Source organism: Tursiops truncatus, chromosome 12 (assembly GCF_011762595.2).
Source record: "Tursiops truncatus isolate mTurTru1 chromosome 12, mTurTru1.mat.Y, whole genome shotgun sequence".
Taxonomy (NCBI): Eukaryota; Metazoa; Chordata; class Mammalia; order Artiodactyla; family Delphinidae; genus Tursiops; species Tursiops truncatus.
The window spans coordinates 16,910,488-16,933,183 of record NC_047045.1 but is presented as its reverse complement, the minus strand read 5'-3'; the positions used below and the strand labels follow the sequence as shown (position 1 = coordinate 16,933,183).

Here is a 22,696-nt window from a genome sequence, read left to right as displayed (position 1 = left end):
ATACATATTTTTTCCATTAGGATCCACTAGAATATTTGACACTTTACAGGGGAAAACACTGTTTTCTAAGAATTCCATTTTACTAGGCATGATCATTCATTCATTCATTCCCCAATGGTTCCACACCCACCCTTGGGTAAAACGATGTCACATTAAACAGTAAAACCAAATATTACCAGCTAACGACAGCCATCTTTTTAAGCAGGAACTCCATTCCCTTGAAAATCTCACCTGTATATTTTCTGGGACACACTGACAGGTGTCTTCTGAGAGTCCAGGATCCCTGGGAATCATTTCCGGCCCCCACAGCTATTCCAGGCATAGAGGGAGCCTGAGGTTCTCCAGCATTGCTGCCCTTGTCTCTGCAAAGCTGGGAATCCTCTTCCCCGAGTGTCATTATCTCCTCTGAGCCGAAGCCTGAGGAAACAAGATGCAGCAGCTGTTGCTGAGAACGAGGTGACACAAGGGCCACAGTCCCTCTTAGGCTTCACGGTTCAGCTCCTTGGTCATCTTTGCAGGCACCGGTATCCTTACTCCTCCTGAGGATGCGGACTAAAGCCTGTTCTAAGATGAGGTGACATGTTCTCTGAAAACAAGCCAAGGAAAAGTTAAGATAGGCCTGGATAGATCACAGAAGTTAGTTTATTTATTGAGCACCTGCTGTGAGCTAGGTTCTAGTTCACGCACTAGAAGTAAGGCAGGGTTTCCAACTGTGGGCATGATATAGAGTGTTGGTTTTTTGTTTTTTTCTTTTCAGGGGGACTCTCAGCCCCTACCTAGATCCGTGATTGTACGACAGACAAAGGAATTTGGGCTGGGAGTGGGGGACAGTTCACTTAGCTTCACCTGCCAGCTGTATTGGATTTCAGTTTTGGCCAGCCAGGACCTTTTCTACAAATTCATTCAACAAACGCCTCAAAAGTGTTTTTGTAAAAATATCTCTTTGAGTCAGGCACTGTGTTGTTTTTTTTTAATAGATCTTTATTGGAGTACAATTGCTTCACAATACCGTGTTAGTTTCTGTTGCACGACAAAGCAAATCGGCCATATGCATACACATGTCCCCACGTCCCCTCCCTCTTGAGCCTCCCTCCACCCTCCCTATCCCACCCCCTAGGTCACCGCAAAGCACCGAGCCGATCTCCCTGTGCTATGCGGCTGCTTCCCACCAGCCAACTATCTTACATGCAGCGGTGTATACATGTCGATGCTACTGTCACTTCGCCCCAGCTTCACTCTCCCACCCTGTGTCCTCAAGTCCATTTTCTATGTCTATCTCTTTATTCCTGCCCTGCAACCAGGTTCATCAGTACCATTTTTCAGTGGTTAGGACTCTGCACTCTCACTGCCAAGGGCCCGGGTTCGATCCCTGGTGGCAGAACAAAGATCCCACATGCTGCACGGTGCAGCCAAACAAACAAACAAACAAGCAAAAACCCAAAAAACCCCACAGTAAACTAAGGTGTGTAAAATACGGCTACTGCTCTTAACAGCTTATATTCACATAAATAAGTGTACAAATAATCATGAGTGATACATGTCAAAGTGAAAACTTAAAAGATTAACGTCAGGGGCTTCCCTGGTGGCGCAGTGGTTGAGAGTCCACCTGCCGATGCAGGGGACACGGGTTCGTGCCCCGGTCCGGGAAGATCCCACATGCCGCAGAGCGGCTGGGCCCGTGAGCCATGGCCGCTGAGCCTGCGCGTCCGGAGCCTGTGCTCCGCAACGGGAGAGGCCACAACAGTGAGAGGCCCTCGCGCGTGTACCACAAAAACTGAAAAAAATTAAAATTAAAAGATTAACGTCAATTATGGAACTATCATTTGCAGTAGCCAAGTGAAAAGGGGATTCAGGGGGCCACCTAGTGCAGCTGGGTCAGGAATGATGGGGAGAGCCTGGCCTGTGGAAATGGGGCCTAGGGAGAGTCAGTCATTCACTCAATCAACAAACATGCACAAACAAAGGCTGCAGGCCCAAAGTGAGGGGTGTAAGGGTATATGAGGACAGGGGTAGGAGAGCCAAAGAGAAAGCACGTGACACCAGATCAGGAATGTTTTTAACCGATGGTAGAAAATCATGATGCCACTTTATTAACAATGGTAAAGTTATGTTCAAAAATTGAGAAAGCAGGAGTCCCCTGGTGGCCTAGTGTTAGGATTCCGGGCTTTCACTGCTGTGGCCTGGGTTCAGTTCCTGATCATGGAATGGCATGGCCAAAAAAAAGGAGAAGGCAAGGAAGAGTATAAAGTACTTTAGGTTTTATTTGATCGAATCAATCCTGTGTAAAAGCATTCTGATACTTAAAAAGTTAGTTTTGTTTTTCTGGAACATTGACGTATATAGAACTCTTGAAAAATCCTGACTATACATTGGGTTTTACTGGTGTGCTATTTCTGAATCATGCTGGGTTTTTCCCCCCCAGTGCGTTTCCCCCAAATTCACATATGTGGTATTGACCATCCCCTTGAGACTCTAAACGGGCGAGTGCTCTAAGTGGGTAGCGGCATGCTGACCCGCGCTGCGGGCAGAGGCCAGGGGAGGAGAGGCATAATTGCGGTGGTCTGGGAGACACAGGCTGTCTCCTGTGGAAGGGCCGTGGCTATCACTTAGAAATGGCATCTCTCCAGAGGTGCAGCAGTGTCAGACACAAAGCCGGACGTGCTTCCAGAGCCACATGGGAGGAGAAAGGGTTACTCTAACCTAGGCCATGGGTGCTGTGTTTGCCTTGGAGGGTTTTACTTCTCCGGGTTTCCCACACTTATCAGCTGCAACCCTCTGGGGTGTGGTTCTCCAAGGATTTTGCCCCCGATATCGTTGAAGGCCTTTCTGTGCACTCACTAGTCCATTCCAAAGGAATTACACTAAGAGAATCTTCTGATTTCAAATTTGTATTTTTTATCTGGATAATAATATGTTCATCAAATAGTTATTATGGTTGCCTTTGAGGAGTTAAGACTTTAAAGTTTAATACAAAAGTAGCATAAAAGCAAGTATATGTACATGTACATGTATGTATGTATGTATTCATATGTATTTGATTTTACACATTTTTATACATAAAATCAAACTCAAGGGGACAGAGCCTTTCATCCCATAATTGGAATCTCCTCCAATAAGAAAATGCATCTTTTTATGACTTACAAACTTGACATTTGAATCTTTTATATTTTGGTAGGAAGTAAGTCAGAACTCCAAGAAGATTTTTCTGGAGGCTGTCTTGTTCACAGGTCATAGGTCAGAAACCTATCAGACCCCACAGAAGAAGGACAGGAGCTCCTCCCTTCTTTTGGCTACTGCAAATCCCCTTGAAGCTCCCCGGTTGCTGAGAGTAATTCTAAACCGGTGCGTATGGAAGCTGCCAACATCACTAGTAGCATCATAAAGAAGCATGTACATGCTCCTTCAGGGTATTTCATTCCAAGAATGTGGTTTCTTTCTGTATGTGGTTTCTTTTAAATGTGCAATGCATTACTGCCCAGGTTTGGGAGAGGAAAAAAATAAAGATGGATACATGTAATTAAAATAAAACCAGGGCCATAGAAGACTGTTTATAGAACAGTAAAACGTTTAAAAAAAAAAATCAGAGGATCGCAGCCCCTCACCCCCAAAGGAGAAACCATGATTTTTCTTCTATATAATTTATGCAGTTACAAAGCTGCATGCACCCCGGTGACAGGTCTCCATAGGCGGAGGCAGGCTGCAGTGTCAGTGCCTAGGGTTGTGGACAGTCTTCTGACACGCTCACCTGCCGGAGACAGCTCTTACTTCTCTCCCTGCGCTTGGTGAAGGGAATCATTCTCAACTGAGAAGGACTGAACTGAGATCCTGAGAATGTACTGCTCAGGGTGTGAAGCAGAGTCCACTGGCTAGAAGTGTGGGTCATATTTAACAAACCAGACAAAAACTAGTTGCCACTATCTGGACTCCCATCCCACTCCCCTCATGCTTTGATCAATTTAATCCTGAGGTGTCAGTAAGAAACGGGAAGGAGAGATTAACCAGTAGCAACAAAAAGTCAAAGATGATGCCCTCGTTTATGGCTGTAGCACCACAGGGTCAGCTTGTTTCCCCCAAGTGCCTTTCAAATTCAAGAGGCCGAGCCAATCAGAGGCTGTTCTTTGGGACAACGTTTATTTCCATCATTAGCCAAGTGAGCGGGGGTTATTTTTGCAGGGGCTTATAAAGGCCGCCGAAGCTTGCTTGGTATTTTCTAGCAATTTCTTGAAGCATCTGGATAAGCTTCCCTTCTTCCTCTTACTGCTCCCCACCCCACGGTTTCCAGAACTCTATCCCTCCTTCCTCTCTCAAGAGTAAATCATTACTTCCTCTCAAGAAGGACAGGGTGTCTGACCTTAGGGGCCACGGGCATGTCACGTGGAGGCATGTCAAGCTGCCCCTATGGCTCACCTCGTCTCCCTATCTCCAGGATGGAGCCCAGAGCTGGGGTCATCACACAGGAGCTTTGGCAAGCTTACGTGAAGCTCTGATCAGAGGGGATATTTGGAGACACTCAGAAAGTTCCATCTTGAATCCTCATGTGGTCCTCTGTTAAGAATGTTTTCCCTTAAATGTTGAGGGATGAGTCATAGATAGCAAAAGTGAGAGCTGGAAAAAATGACCCTCCCTGGAGACCTGGCAGTGAAAGTTCTGCCTTCAAAGCAAGTTCTTCATGGAAAATGTCCTTTCTCAAGTAGTACCAAATATACTAATTATGCAAGCAAACTTTGGATTGGCCATTGCTACCCAAATGTGTCAGCCTGCCATTCTGTGACTGCTGGAAATGCCATTTGCACAGTCTGTTTTTCTCCTAGGGCTTACTGACACACACAAGAGCAACGCCGAGGCCTTCCCAACTACAACATGTTAAGTATCAGTTAAACTTAGTGTTGTCTTGACCACAGTCCTAAGAGTCTGGCCCTACGTTGCCAAACAGGAATGCAAACTTGGCCCACTGTTCCCTGTCTTTTTACAGATGCTGTCACCCCTTGGATTCTTCTATCCCAACTAAGTGCAGACCATTACACAGAGTGGGAGGCATTCAGCAAAAGCAAGAACATTCCCACACATGTGTGCATTGTTTTAAGTGAGCTGCGTAAGAATATATTTAAGGTAACTCAAGAGTCTGAATCCTGGAAGATTTGCTATTAAGGGTATCTTTTGCATAACCATTCTTTAAATTTTGATGACCCAGGTGTAACGTGTACAATTCCTTTCTATGGACAAAGCATTTGGTTAACTGGTCTTTGACTGGGTGATACCTCTTACAGCATTACGGCAGTGTAATTCCTTAGAGCATTATGTGTGCTTGATTTTACTCTGGGGGAAAACATCCCTTTCATTTTCTTAGAGACATTTAATTAATAAATGAACCCAGATATTTAGATTTTTTTATTCTCTAAAAATAGGCTTTTCAAATCTGCAGGGGCTAGAGAGGAAAAAGATGATATAGAGGTGGGCTCACTTGTCTTCAGAACATCTCATACTCGATATGGTCCAAACTGGACCTTCCACCCCTAAACCTGTTGGTCCTTCTGTGGTCCTTCTCCGTGACTGGCTCTACAGCAGGTTGGAAATGTCTCCTCGGTTACCAAAATCCCACCATTTCCAAATTTAAACCTCTCTGTCCTATCTCCTCCGCCATGGCTTTAATTCAGTTCCTTCCTATCTCTTTCCCTGTTGGTCTCCTCACTTCTCCATCTCATATTCGCCCCTCCACACTGCAGCTGGGATCATCTCCCTGAAAGGCCAACTTGAGAGTATCACTCAAAGGCTCAAAATCTCTCAGAGGCTTTTCACTGCCCATAAGAAAAGACCTTCGTTATTAGAATGACACAGAAAGCCCTTTGTGAGCTAGTTGTCTCCCCCCCTGTTTCACATCTTGCTATTGTCCACTCTTAGCCCTTTGTTTCAGAAATACTTAACCAATTGTAATTTCCCAAATCTTTCATTTTGCTTCTTGCTTCTATGCCTTGGAGTGCTCGGGATGTTTCTCCATTTTTTGTGTTGAATAAACTCCTACTTATCCTTCAAAATCCTACTCAGGCATCCCTGCCTCTTTAAGCCTTTTTCTGTATGTTGAATCTTCTTGTTTTATTGTGTGTATTATTCCGTATTGTAAATAAATGCTGGTTCATATATGTACTTCTTTCTTTATTTGAAAATCATCTGGCATGGTTTATAGTAATTGAATTGAATATGGTGAAGAATTTTAATGAAATTGCTACTGCAGAAAAAATACCTGAGAACTTAATCCTCAATCATGTTGCCTAGAAGGTGACGTTATTGGACTTGGAAGCCAGACACATAGACTCAAGCTTAGGGGTCTATTACGTCTCAGATTGTACCAAGTAATATACTGAGTGTGAGTGCGTTTACAGAAATATTTGTAAATAGCTGCCTGCCAGGTACTCACTGGTAATACAAAGCTAACACTTCATGGGTAATAATTAATATGCTAACTACGTAATGACTTTCATTTTTAATGAAACTCAAGCTTTGCACGTAGACGTGTGGCTTATTAGCACACCTTCATGTAGTACCTGTTATTATTGTTTGCCTCCATTACTTCTAGTCTTTCAAACAGTTACACTGGCTATTTCTTACTTTTGTTTTTTTATAAGTTCAACATTTCTATGCCTTTATTGTGTTAAAGTATTTCCTCACTCTCTACCTGTGGACATTCATCAGAGTCACAGTTTTACAGTTGGATGGGGTTGTTAAAACGTCATCTGATTCTTTTCTTTTTAAAGTAACAGAGCAAAGCGAGAAGCAGGGAAATATTTCGTGTGACCTTGTGTAGCTGGTTGGCAGCTGAGCCAAGATCAGCTGTCTTGAGACGTCCTTCCAAGCTTGCTGCCCTTTCCAGCGCCCAGGCGGTCTCCTTCCATTGGCTTCTTCACTGATATCTTCCTCCCAGCCTCTTTCGGAGAAGTCAGTTCACTTCACCAGATAGTACCTGTTCTTCCTGTTTCCTTTCTGCTTCCGGTTATTGGGGGGGGGGGGGGAAAGTTGGACCTGATGGAATTTTCTAGATTTCAACTTTCATATTACTTCTATAAAAGTCAAAATGCTACTTTTACTGTAAAATGCCTGTGACTTGGGTAAGGTTTTTGCTTTCCCTTATTTGATTTTATGGTTTTCTTGTATTCTTACTGGGTATATTTTATGTTTATTTAGACCATCTATTTTTTATTTGTGTGGTTAAAATATGTGATCCTTTTCATTTTTCCTTCCTTCAGATTTTCCTTAATATAAAACAATCTTAGATTTGGGTTAGCACGTACCATTTCCTTATAAAATGTTATGGGATATCAATATTCTTCAGTTAAAAGAAGAACTCCTTTCATAGAATTCTTGAATCTCAAGGTCAGAAGACTTATGCTCCAAGATAATTTCCAATGCTTCCATTCCCTTTAAACACCCTCCCTCTGTGTTCAGCCTTTGCTTGAAGATGTCCAAAGTTAGGGAGCTCAGTATTTCTATGAAATTCCAACTGCCTCGGGACACACTACCTTTTAAAATCTTCTTTTCGATCCAGTTGAATCAGTCTCTCTCAGTAATATAATTCTGGGTTCAGAGCCATAAAAAACAACTCTAGCTCTACTTCAGCCAACTGATCGTGTATTTGAAAGTGGCTTTCATTTCCCCCATGCCTGGTCTTCCTCAGGCTAAAACAATCCCATTTCCTCCAAACCACTGTCCAATAATTTGATTTTAAGTTCCCTCATCATCCCAACTGCCTATTAAAGGCCCAGAACTTACACATATATCTATTCTTTTTCAGATTCTTTTCCCATATAGGTTATTACAGAGTACTGAGTACTGTTCCCTGTGCTGTACGGTAGGTCCTTGTTAATTATCTATTTTATATACAGTAGTGTGTATATGTACCTGTATAGCTGAATCACTTTGCTGTACACCTGAAACTAGCACAACATTGTAAATCAACTATATGCCAATAAAAAAAAAAAAGGCCCAGAACTGACTGCAGTTCCCCAGGTGTATGCTGACCAGAGAGGCCCAGCTCTCCCCTTATTCCTGATCTGTGCAGTCATGCTTTTCATGTGGGGCAACTTCCTGCCACCTCCCATGGAGCAGTTTGTTATGGGGTGAATTGCATCCTCTGCAAAAGATAGATTGAAGTCCTAACCCCTAGTACCTCAGAAGGTGGCCCTGTTTGGAGACAGGGTTTTACAGAGGTAACTAAGTAAAATGAGGTCTTTAGGGCGGGCCCTAGTCCAACGTGACTGGCGTCCTTATGAAAAGGGGAAATTAGGACACAGAGACAGACACACACAGAGGGAAGATGCTGTGAAGGTGCAGGGAGGAGACGGCTACGTGACTGGAATGATGCATCAACAAGACAAGGAACACCAAGGATTTTTGGCAAACGCCAGAAGCCAGAAGAGGCGAGGAAGAATTCTCCCTTAGAGCCACAGAGAGAGCACGGCCCTGCCAACACCTTGATTTCCAATTTCTGGCTTCTGGAACTGTGAGACAACCAATTTCTCTCGTTCTAAGTCACTCAGTTCTTGGTACATTGTTGTGGCAGCCCTGGGAAGATGACACATTGTTCTTTCACCAAAGCTCCCTGCTTTTTATCCCTCGTCCTGTAATCTTCCTTTCCCTTCTCTTGAATAATATCCTGGTCTTTCCAATCCATGTAAAAAGCTCTTTATTTACTCTAAGTTTCATTTTTGTTTCATTTGGCTCATTACTTAAGCCAATTGAGATCTTTTATGTCCTGTTTCCATCACGTGGGTATTTGTTATCTGCTTCAACTTAGAACCTCCTAGAGTTGCTGGGAGTCCTTACTCAAAACACTGGTAAAAGCATTGAATGAGATATTTACAACAGACACTCTTGAAATTCCCTTTAGGTTGACACTGACTTTCTTTACTGCTGTTGTTCAACCTGTTTTAAATGCACCTAACTTCCTTGATCCAATTTATAATTCTCTGTTTTGGATACAAGGCAAAATATTATGAAAGACATTGTCTAACATCTTGCTGCAATCAAGATACGCCGTTCTATATCCTTCTTCTTTGCCAGTTTAGTAGCTCTGCCAACAATTAGTCTAATCTGGGATGATTTATTTCTTATTATCCCTACTTTCTTTTCATTTTGAACTTGATTTTCTAAGTCAACTCAAACCAAGCTTTTAATAATTCAGTCAAGAATCTTGCCCCAAACACCTATCAAATCTTTTGGTTTATGCTTTGTGGAATCTGTCTCTTCTCTTTGGAAATGGGAACCACAATTTTCTTCTGTGTTTTCTGGCTACGCAAGGACTCAATTCAGAGAACTCATTTGCATCCTCCAAGCCTTTCCTCCACCCCCTCCAAATATTCATATGTATTTTGTCCAGATCATGAGACTTAAGTTCTTATAATTTCTACACTTATCTTGGTCTTAATTCACTCTTATCATCATTTCTTCTGATCTTTTCAGGCTGAAGATTGTTTTTGACAGAGAAGATGGAAGACATGAGTTTAAAGTCCTATGCATATATGATGCATATAATGCATATATAAACATCTGATAATAATTACATCTTAATGTTCTTACATTTGTGAAATAATAAAAGCATTTCGATACATACTCCATTCTGTAGGTGGGCAGATACCATTATCACATATGTTCTCTTAAATTTTTACTTGATGCAAGGATCAGTCACTGAATATTTTCTTTTAAGCATCCTTTTCTCAAGTTTGACTACAATTTCTCTTGCCAAGAAATAAAGATTTGTTTCTACTTGATAAAGTTTCAGAATGTCCTGGAACAGCCTGGTACATTTTAAGTAGATAATTTTAGAAGAGGGCAGAATGTAGGTCAATACCAAAATATGTTACACGCATTGTCATATGCGTTGTTTGTGAGACTGTGTACCACACCAGAGATAGCAAATTCTGTATATAATATGGCAAAATACCCAGGGCTTAACTGTTTAAGGAGCATCACATAAAATTTGAGTTGACAGGAAATCAAGTTCAAAATACATGCTTTGTCATTGGTAAGGCATCTGTAAGAGGCATTGGACCCAGGAGTAGACTGTCCTTGTCATATTTTGGAAATTATGAGCCAGAGCTGCCTGTTACTTAAAGTAGGACGTGAGAGCCAGATGATTAAAACCTGACACTAGGCCCTCCACACTGCAGCTGCAGCTGGGCAAGCAAGCAATAGCACAGAGAGAGAATGGGAAGATGCAGTTCTCAGACACTCTTCAGGCAAATGGTTGGAGTCAGTGCCGGGGAACCCAGAGCAAGTCATGCTTCAATTCAACCAATATTTATTAGGTAGCTGCTTTGTGCCAGACATTGTGCTAAGTGGGGGCAGTCCAGGTAGGCAATGCGTAACGCAGACACTTGGCTGGTGTCTAGCATCAGATCTTTACTCCCTAAGAAGCAGTCTTGGAAAGATACATGCAGGACCCCAGGCCTTTCAGGGGAGCTAGGATCCCAGGAAGGTATCAGAATGAATAGGGAAGTGATCACGCGGGGAGGGCTCAGGGGCAGGGTGTTATCAGATGAGCACTCTGTTAGGTAAGTAGGGATGTGACTTACACAGCATAGCAGGCATTTAGGGGTCACCCTTTTGTCACCATAGCCTCAGTTCAACCGTGACTAGAGTGCCTGGCAGAGCATCTATATTTTAATTCTGGCCAGATTGGATGAAGATGTCCGGTGGTGGAAGGGACAAGACGATGAGGGAGGCTAAGGTTGTTTCTGAATCCCTTAAACCAGGAACTAGGAACTTGAGCCTGTTGGTGTTTTCTAAGTCACCAATGATTGTCTGCATTATTTTTCTTGCATCTGTTAGCATCAAATTGTGGATGAGATGGCTCAAAACTACTCATTAGAGTTGTAGATGCCATAGATCCTTCCAGGGAGACTCTAAAACTAGGGGATAAATCAAAAGAAGTATCATTTGGCTCTCAGGAAATTCTGGAAGATGTTAACCTTGAGAAATGCAGGCACCCAATAAAACTCTGAGGTCCCCCATTATGACCCTGCTCCTGTGATTATAGATATTCTTAGACCCCTTTCCTATTAACCAGGACCCCTTCTGGCCTGGACAAGTCTTCGAATATTGATATAACGTCTGATTGCTTTAAAATTTCTCTTTTATTGTCACAAACTTGACTAAAGGACATTAAAAAAATTTCACTCACTGAACTATCTCTTTATGCAGCTGGTCTGTCATTTGAATAACTAACACCATTTTCCTCTCAAGAATGATCTGAGAACATATTTGATAGGCAGAAATACACTTTCTCCAGTACTTGAGATTGCTCTCGTAGCTATCAGACATTTCTCAAAGATCTGGTGAGCTAGATTTATTTTTGAACATCTTGGTAGTGATAGCAAATTGTGCCAGTTTTCTTATCATTTTCACCAACAGACTTCTTGATTAATCTGATGTTCCTGTCAGAAACAGACCTCACATCCTCTTAAGAATGAAAACTTTCTGGACACTTTATTGACTGCCTTATATGATTTTTCTCTAGTTAATATACAATTGACATGCTTTTAACACCTTCTGAAGTAAAGGAAAGATGGGGAAACAGTCCACAGCATTAATTTGTGCTCTAAATGTGTGATAAAGAGGAACACTCTTTCAAACAACATGAAGGATAACATAATCACTGGTTCTAAACAAAAGCTCTGAAAGTCCTACTGCCCTCCCTTATTTTCTCCATCCCTTCTCCTTCTTCCGTCCTTTTCTCTCTTCTATGCTTCCGCAACTATTTATTGAGGGCCATCTCTGACTGTTGGTCACTGTGCCCTGCCCTCACGGGGCTTATGCTTAAGTGGGAGAGGCAGTTGTTAGGCAACTAATTATGAAAGTTAATTTATAAGCAATTCTGGCTCTTGCTTGTTACCAACTGGGTTTTTCTCACTGATGATCTGAAGTTCCTCGCTCTGTGACCTTTGCTGGTACCTGTCTAACAAATCCCCCAGCTGTTGATGGAGGAGTTCAGAAACCACAGTGATTGGGCCTCCTCAAATTCACAGAGCCCTCTGCCATCACCTGGGACCCTCAGGGCTCATAACTCGGTATTGTGTCTCCTAAATGTATTTCCAAGGCAGTTCTTCCTAAACATTTCCCACTCTGTTTAATCATCAAACCTCCACTCTGCACAATCTCCCACCCTCTTGTCTCCTGAGAGGTCAAGGCCAGCAAAATTTTTCAGCTCAGAATTTCTGTATCCAGCTCATGTTATGTTCCAAAAATCTATTGATTCTTCTGTTAAAAAGTCTCTTTTCTCCTTCCCTTAGAATAAGTCTCACTTTTCCTTTCTGAGGACTTACTCTCTCTAGCCCATGTCCTCTGATCTTCTTTGTACTTTTGTTCCATAAGCCATGCTCTCTCTCCCCCCAGACCCCAAACTCTGATTTTTATCATCCTTTAATTGATTTTTCTTCACAACCTCTACAGGGGCTCAAATCTCCTTCACACTTAAAAACAAGAGGCAAAATCAAACAACAGCAACATCAACAACCACTAACACAAAAATGAAAAGCCCTGCCAACTTCTTATGCTATTTATTAATGATCTCACTGTTTCCTTTCAGAATATTTCAGCCTGCATTATTTGCCCCTCATTCCTTACCACTCACTATTTGACCTCCTCCTTGACCTCATAATTAGCACTGTTTTCTTTTGAAGGTGAAGTTGAGTGACTACCCATTGACCCATTCACTTATTTAAGAAACAATTACTTGGTTACTTTTATATGTCAGGCACTATGGGAGGTTTGCGGTAGGGCTCCAATCCATGCCTTTGGAGAAAAATTGCTCTGCAGGGTAACTATTAGAACAGATGTGGGATGTGCAAGATATGGTGACTCCCAACCACCATAGCCCTTTCATTCATTTCTACAGGAACAGATGGTTTTGAATACTTTGTTCTTCTTATAGATTCCATGGCATTGCACTATCTGGATTTGTTCTTACCTGTTGGAGGCTCTCCTTCTCTGCCTCTTTCATTTGTGGCTGGACATATCTACTACTTTTTGCCCCTTCTATGTAGACACGCCTCTACTTCTGTATGTGATCCTTTTGCTACATTGCAAGCCATGGCTCTGTTAACTGCAGCAGAAAGACGAAGACTGTGAAAAGTTGAGACCTTGAATTACACATCCTCCCTGAGCACCGGGCTCAGAGGGAAAGATCCAGCAGGAAGCCATGGGGAAAAGTCCAGCATGGTATATACAGAGAGAGGGCAGGGGCTCGGTCAATACACAGCATCAAGAGATGTTACACATATAGGACATGAAGATCTTGAGAATTAAGGCCCTTGTCAGCTCTCCTGACTTATCTCGGTCGCCTCCATGCTGTATTCTCTACGCTATCTCCAGGTTTGTCTTGGGGAAGCATAATGCTAATCATGTCACTGTCTTTTAAAAACACCTTCAGTAACTCCTAACATTCAAGACTCCTTATGATTTGGTGTTTTAAGCCTCCTTTTCCCATTCTTCCTACTTGGGATTGTTTGCTTTAACCAAACTGTCCTACTCGCTAGTTCCTGAACACTCTCCATGGTGTTTCCCTCTTTGTCTTTGCTTTTCCAATGGCTCTTCCCGCTATAACCTCCCTCTCCTCATCTGTATCCCTAATCATTTTATCCTTTACAGTTAGTCAAATGAAGGTTCCTCCATGTACGTTCCTCCATGTACGTTCCTGATCATATCACCCAGAGGAGATTGCATCATTTTCCAAATTACTGATGCTAATTTTTAATACTCCTTTTGACATTTGCTGCAGTAAAGAACACAATAAGATATCTGTGTGTTCATCTCTTATTAGGCTGAGTCCTCCTTGAAGGAAGAAGCCACGTAATAAACATCTTTGTATGAATTTTCAGTTCCCAAGACAGCGTTTTGCACATTGAAAATGCTCAATAAATGTATATTGAGCGATCCCTTAAATTGTGCTTCAAAGGAAAGTTGTCATTATTGGTTTGTTCTTTGATTCATTTAAATTCATATTCCTTTCTGGAAATAAATTATCCAGAAATCAGCGTTTTGAATTTATAGTAAGCGGATGATCCAGTGAACGACAAGCTTCTCTGGGAAACATTAACTGAGAATGCTATGTTCCGTCTTTTCAAGCAAATATGAATTTCCCATTCAAAAGAAAAAAGCATACTTTTAGAAGGTTGAACAGGATGGTACTTTTGAAAAAGCTTTCCAACTGCATTCAGTTTAGATTAATTCAAGGAAATTAACTGACTCTGAGCCCACACTTTTTTCACGTAGTGTCAACTGGAACATTTTCATTCACTTCTAGCTTTTCTCTCTCCAGTCCTATGATCTCTATCTTTTTTTTTTTTTTTTTTTTTTTGCGGCACGCAGGCGTCTCACTGCTGTGGCCTCTCCCGTTGTGGAGCACAGGCTCCGGACGCGCAGGCTGAGCGGCCATGGCTCACGGGCCCAGCTGCTCCACGGCATGTGGGATCTTCCCGGACCAGGGCACGAACCCGTGTCCCCTGCATCGGCAGGCGGACTCTCAACCACTGCGCCACCAGGGAAGCCCAGTCCTATGATCTCTAAAAAGCAGTCTTAGAGGAGGAGTTTCATCCAGATCAGGGCTGTTGAGGTGAACAGTGGGGCAGAGGGCAGTGTGTACAGTTAGTGGTGGTACATCCATCATCTTGGAGGAGGAGTAACTCAGTAATGGGGTCCTGGGTAAGGACCAGTTGTAACTGATGAGGGTGGACGAGGGGATCACCAAAAATATTAGATTTCTTGATTCAGGGATGTCTAGCTGACCAGCAAGACCAAGTTATCATTGCTGGACTTTCCAAAGGTAAGCGCTAGAGACACAGTGGAAAGCCAAGGTAAGTAGTTCTTGGCTAGTCATCCACTAAGAATGAGTGTCTACCATGTTCCTGTCTTTAATTAGCATTAAACAGACATAGACAACTACTGAACTAAAAAGAAGAGGATTCTCAAGTCATTGCAGGTACTTGTAGAGTCTCCAGCCTTAAAGTGAATGAAAATGTCCCCTGCTGTCCTGTCCATCTTGAAAGCCTTGATCTGACTAAATGCTCTCCTCTCAAATCTGTTTTTAGAAGTCACAGGACTCCCAAATGCCATTCACTTCCCAAAGTTTGGGCCCTTATGCCCTCCTTAAGGTATACTCTCTGCTCTCTCTATATGAGCATCATCTCTGTCAATGGGGTCCTCGCCACAGGTTTGGGCTACCTTCCTCCTTTTTGGCTGTTACACTGGAAACTTCAACCAGAGAAGTTCAATTCCTCTTTGGGAAATGTACAATGTATGATATCAACAGGCTTCTCCGATTACAAATGTACACTGTTGTGCTTCCATGTTGTTCAAACTCACTGTTCCCCTATCAAAAATCCAAACCAGGGCTTCCCTGGTGGCGCAGTGGTTGAGAGTCCGCCTGCCATTGCAGGGGACACGGGTTCGTGCCCCGGTCCGGAAAGATCCCACATGCCGCGGAGCGGCTGGGCCCGTGAGTCATGGCCGCTGAGCCTGCGCATCCGGAGCCTGTGCTCCGCAGCGGGAGAGGCCATAACAGTGAGAGGCCCGTGTACCGCAAAAGAAAAAAAGAAAAAGAAATCCAAACCAGCTGTTTCAAAACTACAGGTCGATAGACTCTCAACCTAGGGTACCCAATATTTCATAAATAAAAATATAATCTATTGCAAATTCACAAACATTATTTATTATTTAGTTATTATTTCTTGGCTTGCTAAACTGTACCAGGCATCTCCTTCTTACTTTAACTTCACCTTCCATTTATACCATTTAAAACTACCTGTTTCCTAAAAGTTTCAAGCAGGGAGGTGTATTTTCTATTCCAGAATATTAATTTGCACCAATGTTCTATTCTTTTACACACACACACACACACACACACACACACACACACACACACACTCACCCTTCGTACATCTCCAGCCCTATTAAGCTTCACTCACTCTCACTTTCCTATGATCACGATGCCTACAGCTTCTAAGCTAAAAAGCTGAACATGTTATCTGATAAATGACTTGTTATTTCCAGCACAGGAGGTAACTTTTAGATCTAAAATGGAGGAATTTCCAGTCCTTTTATGGTATAGCCACAGCCCATCAGGATATCTATAATTTAGCTAAGTCTGGAAAGCCTGATATAGGAAATAATCACACTGATAGACTTCCCTTTTTGCTATAATATATAATTTGGCTGTTGACTATATTCTGTTTAATGACCTTCTATTGTCTAAAAATTTGCTCTTTGGGAATGTGGAGGTCATGCTATATATTCCTTTCTTTAATTTTTTCCTGGACAACAGTGCATAATGCCAGTTACAGTGTATGTCTCCATTATCAAATAAATTATATAAAAACAGTGTATTAAATATGACATGAAATCTTGTCGTTTGCCAGGCATTTGTACAGGACAATAAATGATTCTTTTTCTCACATGTTATCCTTTTAACTTTAAGCATCTTTATTAGTTTTCTACTGCTTCTGTAACAAATTACTACAAACTTAGTGGCTTAAAGCAATACACATTTATTATCTTAGAGTTCTGTGGGTCAGAGTCCGACATGGGTCTCACAGAGCTAAAATCAAGGTTTTTCAGAGGGATGCATTCATTTCTGGAGGCTCTTGGGGAGAATCTTCTTACTTGCCTTTTCCAGCTTCTAGGGGCTCCCACCTTCCTCAACTTGTGGGCCCTTCCTCCATCCCAAAGCCAGCAATGTTGCATCTCTCTGACCCTATTCTCTTCTCACATCGCCCTCTTATCATAGCTAGGGGTTTTTCCATTTAAAAACTCATGTGATTATTATTAAATGCAGTAAATCAGACAGAGAATGACAAATATCACAGGATACCACTTATATGTGGAATCTAAAAAAATGATACGGATGAACTTATTTATAAAACAGAAACAGACTCAGAGACTTTGATAACAAACTTATGGTTACCAAAGGGGAAAGGTGCAGGAGGAGGGATAAATTAGGAGTTTGGGATTAGCAGATACACACTACTATATATAAAATAGATAATCCACGAAGACCTACTGTACAGCACAGGGAACTCTACTCAATATTCTGTAATAACCTACATGGGAAAAGAATCTGAAAAAGAATGGATATATGTATATGTATAACTGAATCACTTAGCTGTTCACCTGAAACTAACACTATATTGTAAATCAACTATACTCCATTATAAAATAATAATTAAATTAAAAATTTAAAAATCCCTCATGTGATTAGATTAGGCTCACTTTGAAAGTCCAAGATAATCTCCCTATCTCAGGTTCTAGCCACTTGAATAAATCAACTTCAAATTATTTTGGATGCAAATTGTTCACATCTGCAAAGTTCTTTTTGCTGGCTGAAGTAACATATTCACAGATTCCACATTTTTCTGCCTACCACAGCATCTTCACATCTACCAAATTCTTAGTAATTTCCTTAGAATCAACCATGGTCCTAACAACTTTGTTTTCACTACTGATTTTCTTTTATAAAAAAAAAATTATGATTTTTTAAATTGATGTACAGTTGACTTATACTATTATATAAATTTCAGGTCTACAGCATAGAGATTCACAATTTTAAAAGGTTATATTCCATTTATAGTTATTATAAAATGTTGGCTATATTCCCTGTGTTGCACAATATATCCTTGTAGCTTATTTATTTTATACATAGTAAGTTGTACTTTTAATCCCTTACCCCTATCTTGCCTCTCCTCATTTCCCTCTCCCTACTGTTAACCACTAGTTTTTTCTCTATACCTGTGAGTTTGTTTCATTTTTGTTATAGTCACTAGTTTTAGTTTTTAGATTCCATACATAAGTGATATCATACAGTATTTGTCTTTCTCTGTCTGACTTGTTTCACTTTGCATAATGCCATCCAGGTCCATGCATGCTGTTGCAAATGGCAACATTTCATTCTTTTTTATGGCTGAATAGTATTCCATTGTAACTACTAAGTTTCTTAATGGTGTTATCTTCCTCATGACTCCTTGCAAACGTGAATATCAATAATAATCTGTTTAAGAAGCATGTCATCCCTTTAGGGTTGAGTATTCAAGTTGGGAACTATCTTAAAAATTTTAACCATGGAGTACAAATTGGCAGTCCAAATACAGAATTTAGCTCTCAGGTTTATTTTATTTGAACTTCATCATGTTATAAACGTGTATAAATTCAAATACCGTCAGGAAAGCACATTCTCTAGTCCCCATCGTAGTCCCCACCACCTTCTACTGTCTATACTCAACCTACTTACTGCATTCATGCAGATGAATTGCTGCCTTGTTCCTAAAGACATCTGAGTTTGTGATACCTAATCTAGTCTGTGCACTAAGCTAAGAAGTTATCACTTAATACCTTGAAGTTTGTTAACATACCCTCTGCATTTCTAGTCATAGAGGTCTTATTATCTTACAGAACAGATTATTCCATTTATGAACAATTGAAGATTATTTTTCTACCTATTCATTTTGATTCTATCTGTGTTACATAGAATAAGTCTAATTTTGTTTTTCATGGACTTCTTGAATAATTACGGTGATCACATCTCCTAATTCTTTTCTCTTCCATTATAAACATTCCCTACTCAGCTAACTTTTTCATTTGATATAGTTTCCAAATATTCCAAGGTTTTCAATCTCCTTCTTATAATGTGGTGACCAGAAATAGTGATACTATTCCAGATGTGGTCTGATCAGTGTCAGGTACCATAGACCTACTTTTTTTTTTTTTGCATACTTTTATTGACACAGGTAAAATCACCTTCACTCTGACAGCTTATAAAACACGTTACAGTCATATTATACCTGCATTCAATTAAAACATCCAGGTCTTTTTTGTTCAAGATCTTCTGTTACATGAATGTCTGATACTGTAGTTTCCCTCAACCCTAGTTTTGGTTGATTCATCAGGCAGCAAACATTTATTGAGCACTGGCTGCATGCATGACACTGTGCTTAGTGCTAGAGGGTATAAAGAAGTATACAATATAGTGGAGGAGTTTATAGCTTCACGAGGGAGAGAGACTGACGCATATTTTTGGTCCAGAGTGAGAAACACAGCAGGAGAGGTATCTGTAAGTCAGACTTCCACCCAAGTAAAGAGAAGCAAGTGCCCACCAATGTGCTAAGGACTTTAAGTAGAGGCGGTCAATCATTGAATATTTAGGTTTCGAGCTGAGGAGAGGTCTGGGCTGAAGTTAAGGATTGGGAGGATAGTAGACTTGTCATTCTGCATCCACTTATTCATTGTTTTTCTTTTGCTCTGGGGATGTGAACCTTTCCCCACTGGATACAGCCAAGTTTGGATGGCCTATCACCATGTTCTATTCTCGTCTTCCCTCCCAGCAGGGTTGGAACGTGTCCCAGCTAAACCAAGATGATGCTCACTCCCTGGAATTTCAGTCTTGACCAAGTTGCTGATACGACTGGATGCCAATTCATTCAATGGCTGGGCCCTGACGAGACCGTTCCTCGGTCCTTACAACCCTGGGACTGCCATCCATCTAGATCTCGCCTTCTTAATCCCAATTCTCCAGTTTTCCTTTCAATTGTGTGAATTACTTCTTATCCTTACCACAAATTCCATTTCGTTTTAAGTTGTCAAACCCAGTTTCAGTTGCTTGTAACTGTATAATTCAATAATATAACTTACTCTACAAGGTTATATCAGCTTAATTTAGTAGTTAATGCTATAGAACTAGATAGGAAAGTCTTAAGAGCACAAGCTCTAGAATCAGTTTCCTGTGTTTAAATGCGAGCTTTTTCACTAATAACTTTAACAAACTTAAAGTAAAATACTTTGTTTCTGTGAACTGCAGTTTTTTATCTATAGAATGGCATGTCTAATAATCCTACCTACCTAATGTATGGTTTTAAAACATGAAGGAGAGAATGCATACAAAACACTTAGCCTAGTGTCTGCACATGCAAAGTGCTCAGTAAATGTCAGAGCAGATAGAAATTAAATGTTGCAAGAGCTAACGAGGATTTGAGTATGGGGAGACTGAGTAGGGAGGGAAGAGATAGAAAAGAGTGAAGTCTTAGAGACAGAGGGGATAATCATTCCAGTTAGAATAGGGGCAAATGCTACAAAGAAATCAAATAAGAAAAGGGCTAAAAATGACAAGCGTTAGTAACCAAAAAACCAAACAACACAACACAACAATGGGTAGAGGGCTTAAATAAATATTTCTTCAAAGGAGATATACAAATGGCCAATAAGCATATGAAAGGATGCCTGACATCACTCATCATCCACAGAGAAATACAAATCAAAATCACAAGAAGATAATACTCCACACCCACCAAAACAGCTACTATCCAAAAAAACAGGAAATAACAAATGTTGGCAAGGATGTGGGGAAATTGGAACTTGTATGCAGTGGTGGTCAGAATTAAACTGTGAAGCTGCTGAGGAAAACTATTTGGTGGTTTCTAAAAAGTTAAACATAGAATTAGCTTATGATCTAGCAATTCTACTTCTACGTATATACCCCAAAGAACTGAAAGGAGAACAAACATATACTTCTACATCCGTGTTCATAGCATTATTCACAATAGCCAAAAGTGGAAATAACTCAAATGTCCATCAATTGATAAATGGATAAACAAAATGGGGTGTGTGTGTGTGTGTGTGTGTGTGTGTCTGTGTGTATAAGGGAATATTATCAATCTTGAAAAGGAATGGTATTCTGATACCTACTACAACATGGATGTACCTTGAAAACATTATGGTAAGTGAAATAAACCAGACATAGAAGAACAAATACTGTATGATTCTACTTATATGAGCTATCTAGAATAGGCAAATTCATAGAAACAGAAAGTGGAATAGCAGTAACTGGGGGGTTAGGGCAGGGGGAATGGGGAATTATTGTTTAATGAATAGAAAGTTGCTATTTGTGATGATGAAAAAGTTCTGGAAATGGATAGTGGTGACATTTGCACAACACTGTAAATGTTCTTAATGCCACAGAATTGTACACTTAAACACGATGAAAATTTATTTACCACAATAACAAAAATAAATGATGTTAAGATGTGTATTAGGATGTCATAAGGGATCTTTTTTAGTCAGCTTCAGGAAGTAAGGCAAGAATCACCAGTTTACGGTGTGCTATGGGGAAAATGGGAAGCAAGGAATTAGGGTCATCAAGAATAGCTTCCTGGGCTTCCCTGGTGGCGCAGTGGTTTAGAGTCCGCCTGCCGATGCAGGGGACACGGGTTCGTGCCCCGGTCCGGGAAGATCCCACATGCCGCGAAGCGGCTGAGCCCATGAGCCATGGCCGCTGAGCCTGTGCGTCTGGAGCCTGTGCTCCGCAACGGGAGGGGCCACAACAGTGAGAGGCCCGCGTCCCGGAAAAAAAAAAAAATAGCTTCCTCCAAAGAAGTTTGGGTGTGAGGAGAAGGAGGTACTAAGGTGACAGCTACAGGGATAATGCAGAGTCAAGAGAGAGTTTCTAGAAGATATATTGAAATATTTGGGCATATTTATGTGTTAAAGAGAAGCCAGCAGGACAGAGGTTGGTTAGACAGCAGAAAGAGGGAGTTGATAGAACCAGGCCCTAAAGAAGTCAACAGGAAAATGGAGGGAAGGCAGGAAGGTTGAGTGGAAATGAATGTAACTTTGTAGATTGGGTGGAAGGTTGAAGAAGTTTACATGAGAAGCATTTATTTCTTCTGTGAAGTAGCAGGTGAAGGCCGTTAATGGGGGTGAGGCATGTGAAGCTGAGGAGAGAGCTGGATGTTTGGAATAACGGCTGAGAGGAATGAAAGAGCTGATCAGTAATAAGTAAAAGGAATGCCGTTCATTGTTGAGGACATGGAAAGTGAGAATCATAATTTTTTTATGTGATTGAATAATTTTTCTCCATTTATAGTCAGCAACCTGGGCAAGGACTGGAGAAGGTAGATTATTGTGTTCACTCTGTATTCAGAGTTTTTAGGGCAGGGGCTGTAGGACACATAGATGAGGAACTTGAAATCCAGTTTTGGTTGGAGAACAGCGTAAGTAATTGGGGTCCAGGCTGATAAAAGAGAGAAATCAAGTGAGAAGGAAAACAGACTAGTCATTGGTAGCTTTCACCGGCTAAGGCAGTAGAATACTTTTACTTCTTGTGAAACATATGGAAAGATCACTGGCCTTAGACACCAGAGCACCTGGGTTCTAGATTCAGTTCTGCCATTAACCAGGTACATTGTGTTGAACAAGTCATTTCATGTCTTTGGGTCTCAGTTTCCTTAATTGTAAAATGGGATGGGATCAGAAGGTATCTGAATTCCCTTCTAGTTTTAATATTCTGGGACATAGATCAGATGATCTGCCTGACTAGTGATTTTCACAAGCCTCTGGAGTAGGAAACTCTTTTGTATAGACTTCTTTCTTAACATATAGAAGTTCCTTTTCCAAGGGAACCCTCTTGCACTGTTGGTGGGAGTGTAAATTGGTACAGACACTATAGAGAACAGTATGGAGGTTCCTTAAAAAACGAAAAATAGAATCACCATATGACCCAGCAATCCCACTACTGGGTATATACCTAGAGAAAGCCATAATTCAAAAAGACACAGGAACCCCAATGTTCACTGCAGCACTATTTACAATAGCCAGGACATGGAAGTGACCTAAATGCCTATCGACAGATGAATGGATAAAGAAGATGTGGTACCTATATGCAATGGAATAT

At 41.1% G+C, this 22,696-nt stretch overlaps 1 long non-coding RNA gene across 1 annotated transcript; it reads left to right on the top strand.

The window, feature by feature from the left end:
* Window positions 1–3,180: 3,180 nt before the first annotated feature.
* Window positions 3,181–20,037, top strand: LOC141275990 (uncharacterized). The gene is made up of 3 exons (XR_012324717.1): window positions 3,181–3,342; window positions 4,973–5,109; window positions 19,359–20,037. It is a non-coding gene; the product is annotated as an uncharacterized lncRNA (long non-coding RNA).
* Window positions 20,038–22,696: the final 2,659 nt, after the last annotated feature.